The sequence below is a fragment of the Thalassophryne amazonica genome, chromosome 7 (assembly GCF_902500255.1).
Source record: "Thalassophryne amazonica chromosome 7, fThaAma1.1, whole genome shotgun sequence".
Taxonomy (NCBI): Eukaryota; Metazoa; Chordata; class Actinopteri; order Batrachoidiformes; family Batrachoididae; genus Thalassophryne; species Thalassophryne amazonica.
In genome coordinates, this window is record NC_047109.1 from 22,391,879 (window position 1) to 22,405,786 (window position 13,908).

A 13,908-nucleotide genomic window follows, 5' to 3' on the forward strand; every position below is an offset into this window, starting at 1 on the left:
TGGGACTGCCTCAGGGAGAGCTTCATTGCTGTGCCCACCACTGAAGACTGGAGGTCCATTGCGGAGGAGTTTTACCAGCGGTGGCAGTTTCCCCTGTGCTGCAGAGCTGTGGATGGAAAGCACATCCAGATCCAAGCACCTCCCAACTCAGGATCCCTGTTCCACAACTACAAGGGGCATTTTTCTATTGTGCTCCTTGCTGTTGTGGACGCTCAGTATCGGTTCCGGGTGATTGATGTTGGCGGGTATGGTAGGACAAGTGACGGTGGCATTCGGCATTCTGGCCAACACTGCCTTTGGCCAGGCTTTGTGGGATGGAACACTCCATCTGCCTCCTGACCAACTCCTGCCTGGAGCTGCAGACAGAGGACCCCAGCCCTATGTCTTCATGGCGGATGAGGCGTTCCCGCTGAGGAGGTGCATGATGCGGCCCTTCCCAGGATGTGGTCGTCTGTCATCAGAGGAGCGGTCATTTAATTACCGTTTGTCCCGCGCCCAGCTGGTGGTGGAGGATGCCTTTGGCATTCTGGCCTCCCAGTGGAGGTGGTATCGTCACCTCATTTAGGTGCGCACAGAAGTTGTGGAGCAGTGTGTGAAGGCCACGTGTGCTACACAATTTCTTGCGGGCTTCAGTGGACGATAAGACACCAACATTGTGGAGTCCAGTAGGTGGAGAGGAGCCATTGCCAGGCCTGGGCCGAGTACCTGCCAACAACTCAACAGAGGCACGGCGTGTGAGGGATGTCTTTAAAGACTTCTTCACAGCGGAGGGAGCACTACCATGGCAGCCCACTGAGTGATTTAACAGTCCTTCTCAGGACTAAAAACGGCTTTTTAAAAAGCCACCCACAAACACACAAAGAGCAAACCTTAACATCACCCATTTTCTACATTATTTGTTCTGTCTTTTATATTTGCTGGGTGTAATTATTTTGTACTTTCTTCACCATTGCTGACTTTACCACTTAAAACTTCCATGAAAACACTGTTGTGGCTTTCTTTCTTCTTGAAAAGTCGTAAAGTATTGTTTGTTTTTGTGCTATAATGGATTTAATAAATTGAGATAAGCCCAAGTGAAAAACCTTATATTTCTAAAGTACATTATTATTATTATTATTATTATTATTATTATTACTATTTTCTGTGTAGGCTCTCAGTTGTCCAGGTGGTTTCCATAGTAGAGAAGCTTGATTCTTCGACTGGACTGGGTTGCTTGACATGAGGACATTTCGCTTCAAATCACAGAAGCTTCCTCAGCTAAAATTCTTGCTCTCTTGCTCTTGTTCTCTTCAAGCAACCCAGTCAAGCTTCTCTACTATTATTATTACTATTATTATTATGCATTGGTGGTTAAATGAAAATGTCATACTTATGTATAAATTGACTGCATGAAATTATACCATCGTTGTCAGGAAAAAAGAACAAAATTATTGTTAATGAATAATGAAAGACGTGCGGACGGATTGCAGCGTCAGCTCGCAGCCACTGCGACGCTCCGCCACAGGAAAAACACCTCTGTTGGAAGCCTTAAGGACAAGTTGGAACATGTCCAGCTGTTAAACAATTTCTCATATACTCACTCCACTGAAAGCCATCAAAAGCCGCCTGGATTTTACAAATGGTTATCAACACGGAGGTGTTTTTCCTGTGCCGCCGCACTGCGTCGGCTGCGTCCCGACGCGCGGACCCGTCCGCACGTCCTTTCATTTAAAAAAATCTCCCTTTGACAGTGGAATATCCGGATAAAATGCTGAAACCGACTTCTTCTGAAACTTCTCTGTTCTCTCACGACGTCCTGGATCAATAGAGCCTGAAATGTGGAGGTTTTCAGCTTGAAACAGGGCTGACGATGGCGCCTGAGAGTGCTGCGCGACGTCTCGCACGTGGGAAGTCCTTTAAAGCGACAGTATCACCTCAAAATCTCTCATCAGCCGTTAAAATTTTCACTGAAAACCAGCTTAATTTTTCGAACCGTGTCCACTTCGATGTGTCTCACAGGTTTAGAAAAAATTTTGATCAAACAAAGCGCAGTCTCTCCAGCAACTTTTCAGACAAAGGAATTCCGACGAGGGGCTGGACGACTCCTCCCACAAGGAGTGCTCACAGGCGAATGACGTCACCGACAGGCGTGGAAAAACTCATGCATGTGCACGAGGGTTCAAGCATGTCTGATGTAAAAACATATGAATGAAATCCGCATAGTTTTTGAAAAAAATAAAAAGGACCTATACTTTATTGACAGCCCTCGTATTGTTTACTAGGCCTGAGTTGTACGACTGGAACAAAATTTACAAAGACACGTACAAAAAGAACTGGAGAAAAGCAAAGACACAGGCTGGTAGGGAGAGAAGGATGGAGATAATGTTTAGGTCCATCTCTTGAAAAACTGTCAATTTATATTGTAAAAAAAACATCTATTGAGGGGCCAAATGTTCCAAATTGAGCACAACTGTGGAATGATCAAATATGACCTCATGAATTTGCATTTTTACAATTTGTAGCTCATGAAATGGCAGTCTTTCAAGGGCTGGAGCTAAACCGAGGAGAAATTGCTCCACAGCACTAAATTCCCAAGGAGGAGGGGGAGGTGGAGGTGGTGGCAGCCGGTTTTGGAGAGCTGCCAAAATGGCAGCCTCCACCGCAGAAGGCTCCTCCTGTGGTCTGGTTGTCCTCTTTCTTTGTCCTGTGAAAAATTAAAAAATTTAAATTAGATTTCCCACAGTTTCTACAGTGTGTAACAGCCCTAAACAAAGAAAAACTACATTGATTGGTGGATTTTATTATAACCAGCACACCTTTTATTACAACCAACACACCTGTGGGAGTGGACACCAGGGGAGTGGGCGCAGCAGCAGCACCAGAAGGACCAGGGTCGTTTGAGCCTGACGAGACCTCAGGCAGTGAAGAGGTCCTGGGCTCTTCATCATCCTCTATAATGACAGGACATAATGTTATGACGTCTTTAAAAGACATGTTAAAATACATGTTTTGGTTGCACTGTACCTTCTGACTCCTGGTCCAAGGTCGATGAGGGAGGGAGGTCCTGGTTCTGGGCCTCTTGTGGCTCCTGGACCTGGCTCATGTTGCTGGTAGTGGGCCGGGGAGCCATGAATGGGTCCAGGAACGAGAGGACACCAGAGAATTTCCATCTCCTCCATTGGTGTGCTGCTGCCCCACTCTTCCTGGCCTCCGTCTCTCCCTGAGGTACGTGTCCCGCAAGCCCTTGCACCTCTTGCGGCACACTTCCACTGAAAATAGATTAAGATATATTTGTTTGTGTAAACACTAACTATCAATTAACATAATATAATTTTGATTAGTGTAGAGGATTAGCCATTAAATAACTGACTTTGTGGAACAGCGGCTCTCATTTTGGAGGTCAATATATAAATAGTGACTGGTTTGGAGGGCAGCATATAATGGGATGTCACCATTATGCCCCCCGATAAACCAGTCACCACTTGTTTATACATCTGTGTAGTTAAATTTATTTTCACGGACGAGTCCTTCACACGTGCACGTGTAAACAATGAAAAAAAAAAGGCTACAGCTCCTCACTTTCTCACCCCTCTGTCATAATTGTGTTAAATAATCCGGCAGATTGCCACATCTACATCAAGAATAAAGTCCAGACATCTCCACATTACCGGCAGTTCGTTCGTTCGCGCGCGCACGCAATACGAAGCATTGTTCCCCCATCGGTCCGCGTTGCTCGAAATTATGCAATAATGTGGCTATTGTTAACTTTGGATCATTTATTGTCAAAAGTATTGCTATTATTACATGGATTTGCCAAGAACAAAGTCGCTAAAGCCATTTAAATAGCAAACCACAAAAAAAAAATCAAAAATCAAAGGTTACCTTCCAGTCCAGTCTCCTCGCTGACTCTTCTCCATGCAATGTCCTTTTTGTACTTGTCTTTGTAATCACAGTTTGAAGGGTTGTACAACTCAGGCCTCAGGTTCACAGCGATGATCAGTCTCTCCTCCATCTTGAACGAAGTTTGCCCGCACAGTGCTCCCCTACGTCACCACATATCCAGTCTTTGATTGTTCATCACGGTGCGACAAGACAAAAAAGTTCAGATTTTTCAATTTGGGGAGGAGGGCAACGCGACGTGATGCAACACCATGCCACAAACACGCCAAATGTTCAAAATCACTTCACTCGCGTCGCTTCACTCGCGTCGCTTCACTCGCGTCCATTGCGTCGCACTGCACGGCTTGGCGCCAAAATGCATCCTTCCATAGGGATTACATGGCAACCTGTAGCTGCCGTTGCTCGCGTCACGCCCGGTGTGAACGCGGCTTTAAAGGCCGGGCAGCCCAAGCACATGTATGGTCTTAGTCCTTCAGATCTTAAAACTGACAATTTGACTTTTTTTTTTTTTTAAGGTGATTATTTGACAGCCAGGCAGACAATGAAAAAGTCTTTGAACTGTCAAACATCATAACTGGACTCGGAACATGAAGAAGACTCATTGCATGCCAAGAGGAAATGCATGGCTGCAAAATCTCCGTCTGTAGACGGATGTCCGTCAATTTTTATTTTCTGGTTCCGTTTATTCTGTCATTTATAATCGCTAACTGAAAAAAATATTTTATTGCTTCATTTCGACACAAAACGGGAGAGAAGGACGGAATTTTCTTTAGAATGTATTCCATACGGAGGCCGCCATTACAGGAAGCGGTCGTGTGTGCGCAGTGGTGTTCTGGGCAGCGACTCTGTCACCACACTCATTGCTTTCTGAAGGTAAACATGAGCAAAACCTCCGTTTATGGATTTCTGTCCATTTTTTTCCGTGTTCCGTTTATATTGTTGTATAAAACCGCTAACTTAAAAAATATATATATTTTATGGCTTTATTTCGACACGAAACGCGCTCCTATTAAACCGGGCGTCCCTATGAGAAAATCAAACTCATCCCTCTCTTCTACGGCGTTTGATGGCAGCCGGCATCCTTATTGTTGGACTGCTGCCACCTACTGTATCAGGCCGTTAAAGCAACCCTAAATCCACTCATTGAGTCCCGTGTCTTTCAAGTATTTAAAAAGGCAACACTTCCCCCTCTCACTGGACTTTACTGCTAAAATACTTCCTACAGAAACTCCTTTCAGGCCTTACAATTGATTTCCTTCCGTTTTTACACTTTATAGCTTTATTTTGACATGAAATGCACTCCTCTCCAAACGTGTGTCCCGGTGATGAAATCTAACTTACCCCTCTCTTCTATGGTGCTTAATGGCATCGCACTGCTGCCACCTGCTGCATCAGTCCATTATAGCAGTACTAAATCCTCTCGATGAGTCCAGTGTCTTTCAAGTACTTAAAAAGTCAACACTTCCCCCTCTCGACCTTCTGGCTAAATTGCTTTCTACATAAACTTCTTTTAGTACTTACAACTGATTTATTAAGTTTTAATCTTTAATCGATTCAAAAATGACAAGATATATTTTTTAAAATAAAATATTTTGAAGTAAAATAAAATGCTAATACTGTAAAAGTGTTCATTGGTTATGATTTTTTTCATTTATATTAAAACTTGTGGCATTTGAAAGTGCTGGATTCTGGTGACAGTATTTCACAAGACTTTATTTAAAATTCAGTTGGTCTGGTGGTTCAATCAATCAATTTTTTTTTAAATTTTGGACTTAGTTGTCAATTCCAGTATCATGGCAGTTCACAATATAAGCAAATCAAATGAGCAAAGCTTCTTTGTACTCTCTGTACCTCTACACTCATATGAAAAAATAAACAAGATAAAAAAAGAAGCAAATCAAAAAATGACAACAAGAAAGTTCAAAAGGGAGTCGGAAGAAGTAAAAATCCCACCCCAGTGCACATATCTTCAGTGGTTGCTTAATTGACAGTAAATACAACTGCAGTTAATTTACAATACCTAAATATATTTACAATTTCCCCCAAAAAGTGATCTCCAAATTAAATAAAACATTAAAAAAGAAAACTCAGCAGTGCCACACAGATAACATGAATGCAGAATGCCACCATAGACTTCCATTTTTTTATCTAATAACAGCCATGGACTTGCTGCCAGTAGAACTGCAGGTTGAGGTGCTGAAGTATGTAGGTATCATGGACCTACTCAATGTGGAGAAGGCCTACGGCCACATGCCATCCATCCGCACACCAAGTGTTTGGAGAGAGGTGAAGATGTACAGGGTTGATGACCAGTACTTGCCAGAAGTGTGGGAGTTTATGACCAAGGAAGTGGGATGCCACTTGAAGGAACTTCATTTGCCCTACATGGCAGAAGAAGAGATAAGCTTCAGCAACGTGGAAAAAGACTTTTCATTGGCAATACTTATCATGTCTTTTAGTGTCTTTAAGTGTATTATTTATTTTACCAGGTAATAGCATAAAGGTTCGAATAATTTATTTATTTTGTAAGACACACTTAGGATTTGATTAACTGTGTAGAATGAAAGCAGAAATTATAGTCAGTTAAATTATTGCAGTCATTCCATTTGTGGATGGTAACTTATTACGGACACATACTGTCATGCAAAATAGTAAATAAATTGTGATGAAATTAATACACTTTAGTCATTTTTTGCAGTATGATAAGAGTCAAAAAGCACTGTTTTAGGCAAAGGAAAACTGTCCAAATTGCACTCAGAATGCACCAAATTGCACCATTTTTTCAAAATGCCGCACAGTCGGTTCCACTCACGGAAAATGTTCAGTCAAAAAATCTGCAGTTGCTTGCAGCCATGGAAATGTAAGCCAGTGGAGGTCTAAACAACAATCAGATACATTGTTAAAATTCATTACAATGAAATTATGTACTTGGTTAAAATGAAATTGAGCACTTTACAATAAAGAGGATTGATGCATGCCTATCCACAGTGTTAAGGTGCAGGATGAGCAAATTAATAAAATCTGCACATAGGTTCCCACCACATTATTGTTTCAAGATCAAAATTTTGTCTGAGTGATTGTCATTAAGATATTGTCTTGAATGTGCACTAAAAGAGGGGGAGTTTCAGAACAGTCTGTGAGTTTTATTATTTTATTGTATTTAGCAATTAATGCAGTTTTTTTGTTAGTTTTTTTTTTTTTTTACAAACAGCAAGCACTTCGAGTCAGACAGTGATGAGGAAGAGGCTCAGCCATCTTTAAAATCTAAGCCACACCAGTCATCACCACAGCCTGCACCACCAGTTCCACCTCCTCACCAGTCATCACCTCCACCAGTGGCATCACTAAGCACACAGCCATCTCCTAGTCTGTCTTCATTACACGCAGTGCGACACTGTCCATCTCCCTGTGGGTCTCTATTGCACACAGCTCAACGTCGGCCATTTCCCCATGGGTCTCCATTGCACACAGCTCAATTCGACCATTGCATGCAGCTCCACATCAGCCATCTCCCCGTGGGTCTCCATTGCACGCAGCTCAATGTCGGCCATCTCCCCGTGGGTCTCCATTGCACACAGCTCAATTCGACCATTGCATGCAGCTCCACATCAGCCATCTCCCCGTGGGTCTACATTGAACGCAGCTCAATGTCAACCATTGCACACAGCTCCACGTCGGCCATCTCCCCGTGAGTCTCCATGCCTCCAGCTATCTCCAGGTGGGTCTTCATCACACGCAGCACATTATTGGTCATCTCTGAGCCCCCAGTCACATGCAGTGGAATGTCATTGGTTATCATCACACTCATCTCATCAGTCAACGCCATCATCCTGCCCAGTGCCACACCCAAGTTCTACAAATGTTACAAAACTGTTCAAGCCATCTTTCAGAGTGGGGCAATCTGGGATGGAACACATACCTTGCTCTGGTGAGTTCTCATGTACTTATTAGTTGCATATTAGCACAACACATCTTTATTTTTCTTCCCTCACTGTTGCTCTAGTGTGTGATAATGTACAAGCAGCCAACTTTTACATTGTTTGAATGTAAAAACTTGCCCAACTTATCTACTAAACTAAAGGCACTTACATTTTGTTGTGCTGGAGGACTGATTACTGTGGAAAGACTCCTGGCTAGGGACGCTACATGCCTGAAGAAAATAACCATTGTGCATTGTGTTGGTGTATTTTCTTGTTCTTTTCAGTTGCTGAACAGTACATGCTACATCTGCTTGAATATCAGAAACACCAGCTAAACCAACTGATGCCTATGGTCAACGCAATTCCTGGGAGAACAAACAGTGAATGTCCATCTGAATTGCCCGAAAGTATTCAGTTTCCCTTTGCCTCACTGGACGAGGTAAAAGACTTTGAAGAGTGGCTGAAAGATCCTCGCAATTCCTCAAAGAGGAAGAACCTGGTATGAACTTGTATTTTGTGTATAGGCTACTAATACGAGGCTCTTTTTTTCCCATTCTCTACATTTATTTCACCTCTTCTAAAGCACTTTGTGTCAAAGTAGCTTTTAATAATTGTTTTGTCTATTTTTTTTCTTCTTCTTTCAGATTTCTTTTTTGGCCTGCATTGGGGGAAAGGACACAAAGTGGCTTACCTCGAACATTCTTTCACACATCTATTCTAAACATTTGACCCTCCAAATTTGTTGGAAGGGAACAACAGGCAAGCTTTCATTTAAGCAGATAGAGGCAACAACAATGGTGATCCGCCGTAAGTAGGAAAGTCACGTAAATTGCATCTATTTATAATAGAATATCCTGTTAATTTAAAGAAACAGTGATTTTTCTCAGTATATCAAAAATCGATATTTTCATTCATAAGTGTGTCCTCAATCATGTATACTGACCTCCACTAATGAACTGACGTGCTGTCGCAAGTAGGGATGCAAATTATTGATTAATTCATTAACTGAGTTGATGGACCGTAACATCAGCTACAGCAAGCAGTAACTTGTTCTTGACCAACACTATTTGATACATACAGATGAAATGGTCTTGTCACAGTAGCATTAATTGATTTATTGAACACCGCCTGATGTAAACGTCAATAAAACTTGGTAACAAATCACACAGGTGGCTCCATGTTGTCCCTGTGTGATGTTCAGGGACAGGTCAGGTCTGAGGACAGACAGCTTGGAGGTTGAAGTTTAATGAAATGCACTGAGACAGTGACAGGTCTGTATGTCTTGACAACATGTCAGCTGCTGTAGCAGAGGAAACTCTGCAACAACCGCTATTTATTTATTTATTTTTGTCTAGTCAAGTTTCAGTCAACTAAAAGTCTGAGCATTTTAGTCAGAATAACCTGACTAGCTTTAGTCAATGAAAATTGCATTTTAGTCTCTTAAGCCCCGGTCACAACCCACCGTGCGTTTTTTTTTTTTCGCCGTACGTTTTCCGCGGATGCCACCGCCACTACGTTTTTGTGAAAACGTATGGAGGCAGTAGCAAGAGGAGGGAGGGAGTACGTTCAACGCACGTCTCTAGGAGTGTAACGATAAAGAGAGTTGACAATAAAGCAGTGTGTGTGTGTGTGGGGTCGCTTTTCTTTTTTATGAGCGGGACCGGAGCGGCAGGTGTTTTTCGCTGTCGGCGATGCATGAGCATGTCCAGCCTGCAGCGGTAAGTTGTACGAGTGTTTACTTGCCTCGAAAAGTTACAGCTAGTTAGCAGACTGAAGCTGTGGAGTGTGTGTTGCTGACGTTTGGAAATAAAGTCCAAGTTCAAGTGAGAAGCTGCGTTGTGCATGCAAGTCTGTCGGCCACCGTAGTATGTGGTGAGTGCCGTAATCCGTACTGCCTATGTACAGATTTGGTTAATTCAATAGTAATTGAATGAAAATGTGCTGCTTTGAATCCATACTGAGGCAGTACTCACAACGTACGTCATCTGTACTGCTGGTGAATCCGCAGCCTGACCGCAGCAAAAGTTCTGCATGCACTAAAACCTCTACGGCGTGTCTGCGTGTGTCTGCGTGCTCCTAAATTCGTACTGAGGCAGTACTTACGATGTACGGATCTCCAAATTTAGCCCACGTTTTTGCAAGTAGACTGCACGCACGTGCAAGTACGGCAGGTTGTGACCACGGCTTTAGTAATGCAGTTCTATTTAACAAAGTCAATATAGTATAAGTACCAAGTATAGTATAGAAGAAGCCAAAATTTTCATTTAGTCAAACCCATTTCCCTATTCAAAAATGTTATCTTATTATAATATTGCTATCTTATAGACTAATATTAAAGATTCAGTGGCAGTACTAGGAAGAGGGAGAGCAGCTGCCTGCTATGAAGCCCTCATTCAGTACCAGTCACGGCCGCACTTTGGACCAGAAATAGATCCTGCTTCTCTCCCCCTCCCCTGAAAGAGAGCCCGGTGGTCTCTGAGCCCAGCCTCGGAGACGTGTACCACTACACTGAATTTTGAGTAGTTTATTCAACTTGTTCATGCCTCTAGGGTTCTAGGTCAGAAGTGGCCACCGTAGAAAATGAATGTGAAAGACTCTAATATCCATTCAGCAGGTGGAAGACATCTGCCAAATACACACCTACAACTTTCTTGTGCTTATGTCATGGGTTAAAGTTCTCCATCACCACGAAGGATTTCCGTCATTTGGAAAATTTAACCACGCATACATGCGCACGTGGTGTCATGCATGTTTTGGGGCCGAAATGATGCGCTCATTGTCAAAGCAGCATCCCATTCTGTGCTAATCCTTTGGCCACCAGATGCGCATGCGCATGAACGAACCGTCAGTGAGTCAGGCCCAGAGAGGAAGAGTCTGACACATCAGAGGAGTTTTAAGGTTGATATAAGACTGACTTTTGGTTGTGCAAGTAACTTTTTTTTTTTTGGTGCAAGTAATTTTTTTGTTACTAGCACCAGTGCAAGTAGGTTAAATGTATTTCAACCCCTGTAACTTTGTGACAAGGTCAAACGTTGATGTTGCATGATAAAGGCCACTAACCACTAAGTACAGTTGTTTGTATGTTTGTATATCACCAGCAAATTCTTACAATTTCTTCATCAATGGTGACTCCAGTTTTGAAGGATCTAGCAGGTCCTGGTTTGAAAGGGCCAAAGAACTGTCTACAACCCCTGGCAATAATTATGGAATCACCGGCCCCGGAGGATGTTCATTCAGTTGTTTAATTTTGTAGAAAAAAAGCAGATCACAGACATGACACAAAACTAAAGTCATTTCAAATGGCAACTTTCTGGCTTTAAGAAACACTATAAGAAATCAGGAAAAATAATTGTGGCAGTCATTAACGGTTACTTTTTTAGACCAAGCAGAGGGAAAAAAATATGGACTCACTCAATTCTGAGGAAAAAATTATGGAATCACCACTATCCAGGGTTGGGACCAGGAAGCAGAGTTGTAGTCTTACACACCTCTCTGCAGCTTCTCTCCCCCTGCCATCCCCTCATTACCCCATCCCCGTAGAGACGGTGCCTGCTCCCAGACCACCAATAACCAGCAAAAATCTATTTAAGCATAAAAATTCAAAAAGAAAAAATAATATAGCACCTTCAACTGCACCACAGACTAAAACAGTTAAATGTGGTCTATTAAACATTAGATCTCTCTCTTCTAAGTCCCTGTTAGTAAATGATATAATAATTGATCAACATATTGATTTATTCTGCCTTACAGAAACCTGGTTACCCCCGAGTCACACTAACTGTCAGAACGCTCGTAGCACGGGCCGAGGCGGAGGATTAGCAGCAATCTTCCACTCCAGCTTATTAATTAATCAAAAACCCAGACAGAGCTTTAATTCATTTGAAAGCTTGTCTCTTAGTCTTGTCCATCCAAAAAACAGTTTTATTTTTTGTTATCTATCGTCCACCTGGTCGTTACTGTGAGTTTCTCTGTGAATTTTCGGACCTTTTGTGTGACTTAGTGCTTAGCTCAGATAAGATAATTATAGTGGGCAATTTTAACATCCACACAGATGCTGAGAATGACAGCCTCAACACTGCATTTAATCTATTGTTAGACTCGACTGGCTTTGCTCAAAATGTAAATGAGTACACCCACCACTTTAATCATACCTTAGATCTTGTTCTGACTTATGGTATGGAAATTGAAGACTTAACAGTATTCCCTGAAAACCCCCTTCTGTCTGATCATTTCTTAATAACATTTACATTTACTCTGATGGACTACCCAGCAATGGGGAATAAGTTTCATTACAGTAGAAGTCTATCAGAAAGCGCTGTAACTATGTTTAAGGATATGATTCCTTCTTTATGTTCTCCAATGCCATATACCAACACAGGGCAGAGTAGCTACCTAAACTCTGTGAGTGAGATAGATTGATGCTGAGTGATGCTGAAAAACTAATCCATGCATTTATTTCCTCTAGGCTGGACTATTGTAATTCATTATTATCAGGTTGTCCTAAAAGTTCCCTGAAAAGCCTTCAGTTAATTCAAAATGCTGCAGCTAGAGTACTGACAGGGACTAGAAGGGGAGAGCATATCTCACCCATATTGGCCTCTCTTCGTTGGCTTCCTGTTAATTCTAGAATAGAATTTAAAATTCTTCTTCTTACTTATAAGGTTTTGAATAATCAGGTCCCATCTTATCTTATCTTATCTTATCTTAGGGACCTCATAGTACCATATCACCCCAATAGAGCACTTCGCTCTCAGACTGCAGGCTTACTTGTAGTTCCTAGGGTTTGTAAGAGTAGAATGGGAGGCTGAGCCTTCAGCTTTCAGGCTCCTCTCCTCTGGAACCAGCTCCCAATTCGGATCAGGGAGACAGGCACCCTCTCTACTTTTAAGATTAGGCTTAAAACTTTCCTTTTTGCTAAAGCTTATAGTTAGGGCTGGATCAGGTGACCCTGAACCATCCCTTAGTTATGCTGCTATAGACTTAGACTGCTGGGGGGTTCCCATGATGCACTGAGTGTTTCTTTCTCTTTTTGCTCTGTATGCACCACTCTGCATTTAATCATTAGTGATTGATCTCTGCTCCTCTCCACAGCATGTCTTTTTCCTGGTTCTCTCCCTCAGCCCCAACCAGTCCCAGCAGAAGACTGCCCCTCCCTGAACCTGGTTCTGCTGGAGGTTTCTTCCTGTTAAAAGGGAGTTTTTCCTTCCCACTGTCACCAAGTGCTTGCTCACAGGGGGTCGTTTTGACCGTTGGGGTTTTTCCGTAATTATTGTATGGCTTTGCCTTACAATATAAAGTGCCTTGGGGCAACTGTTTGTTGTGATTTGGCACTATATAAATAAAATTGATTTGATTTGATTTAAATTTTCATCCCCAAAACTAACACCTGCATCAAATCAGATCTGCTCGTTAGTCTGCATCTAAAAAGGAGTGATCACACCTTGGAGAGCTGTTGCACCAAGTGGACTGACATGAATCATGGCTCCAACACGAGAGATGTCAATTGAAACAAAGGAGAGGATTATCAAACTCTTAAAAGAGGGTAAATCATCACGCAATGTTGCAAAAGATGTTGGTTGTTCACAGTCAGCTGTGTCTAAACTCTGGACCAAATACAAACAACATGGGAAGGTTGTTAAAGGCAAACATACTGGTAGACCAAGGAAGACATCAAAGTATCAAGACAGAAAACGTAAAGCAATATGTCTCAAAAATCGAAAATGCACAACAAAACAAATGAGGAATGAATGGGAGGAAACTGGAGTCAACATCTGTGACCGAACTGTAAGAAACCACCTAAAGGAAATGGGATTTACATACAGAAAAGCTAAACAAAAGCCATCATTAACACCTAAACAGAAAACACAAGGTTACAATGGGCTAAGGAAAAGCAATATTGGACTGTGGATGACTGGATGAAAGTCATATTCAGTGATGAATCTCGAATCTGCATTGGGAAAGGTGATGATGCTGGAACTTTTGTTTGGTGCCGTTCCAATGAGATTTATAAAGATGACTGCCTGAAGAGAACATGTAAATTTCCACAGTCATTGATGATATGGGGCTGCATGTCAGGTAAAGGCACTGGGGAGATGGCTGTCATTACATC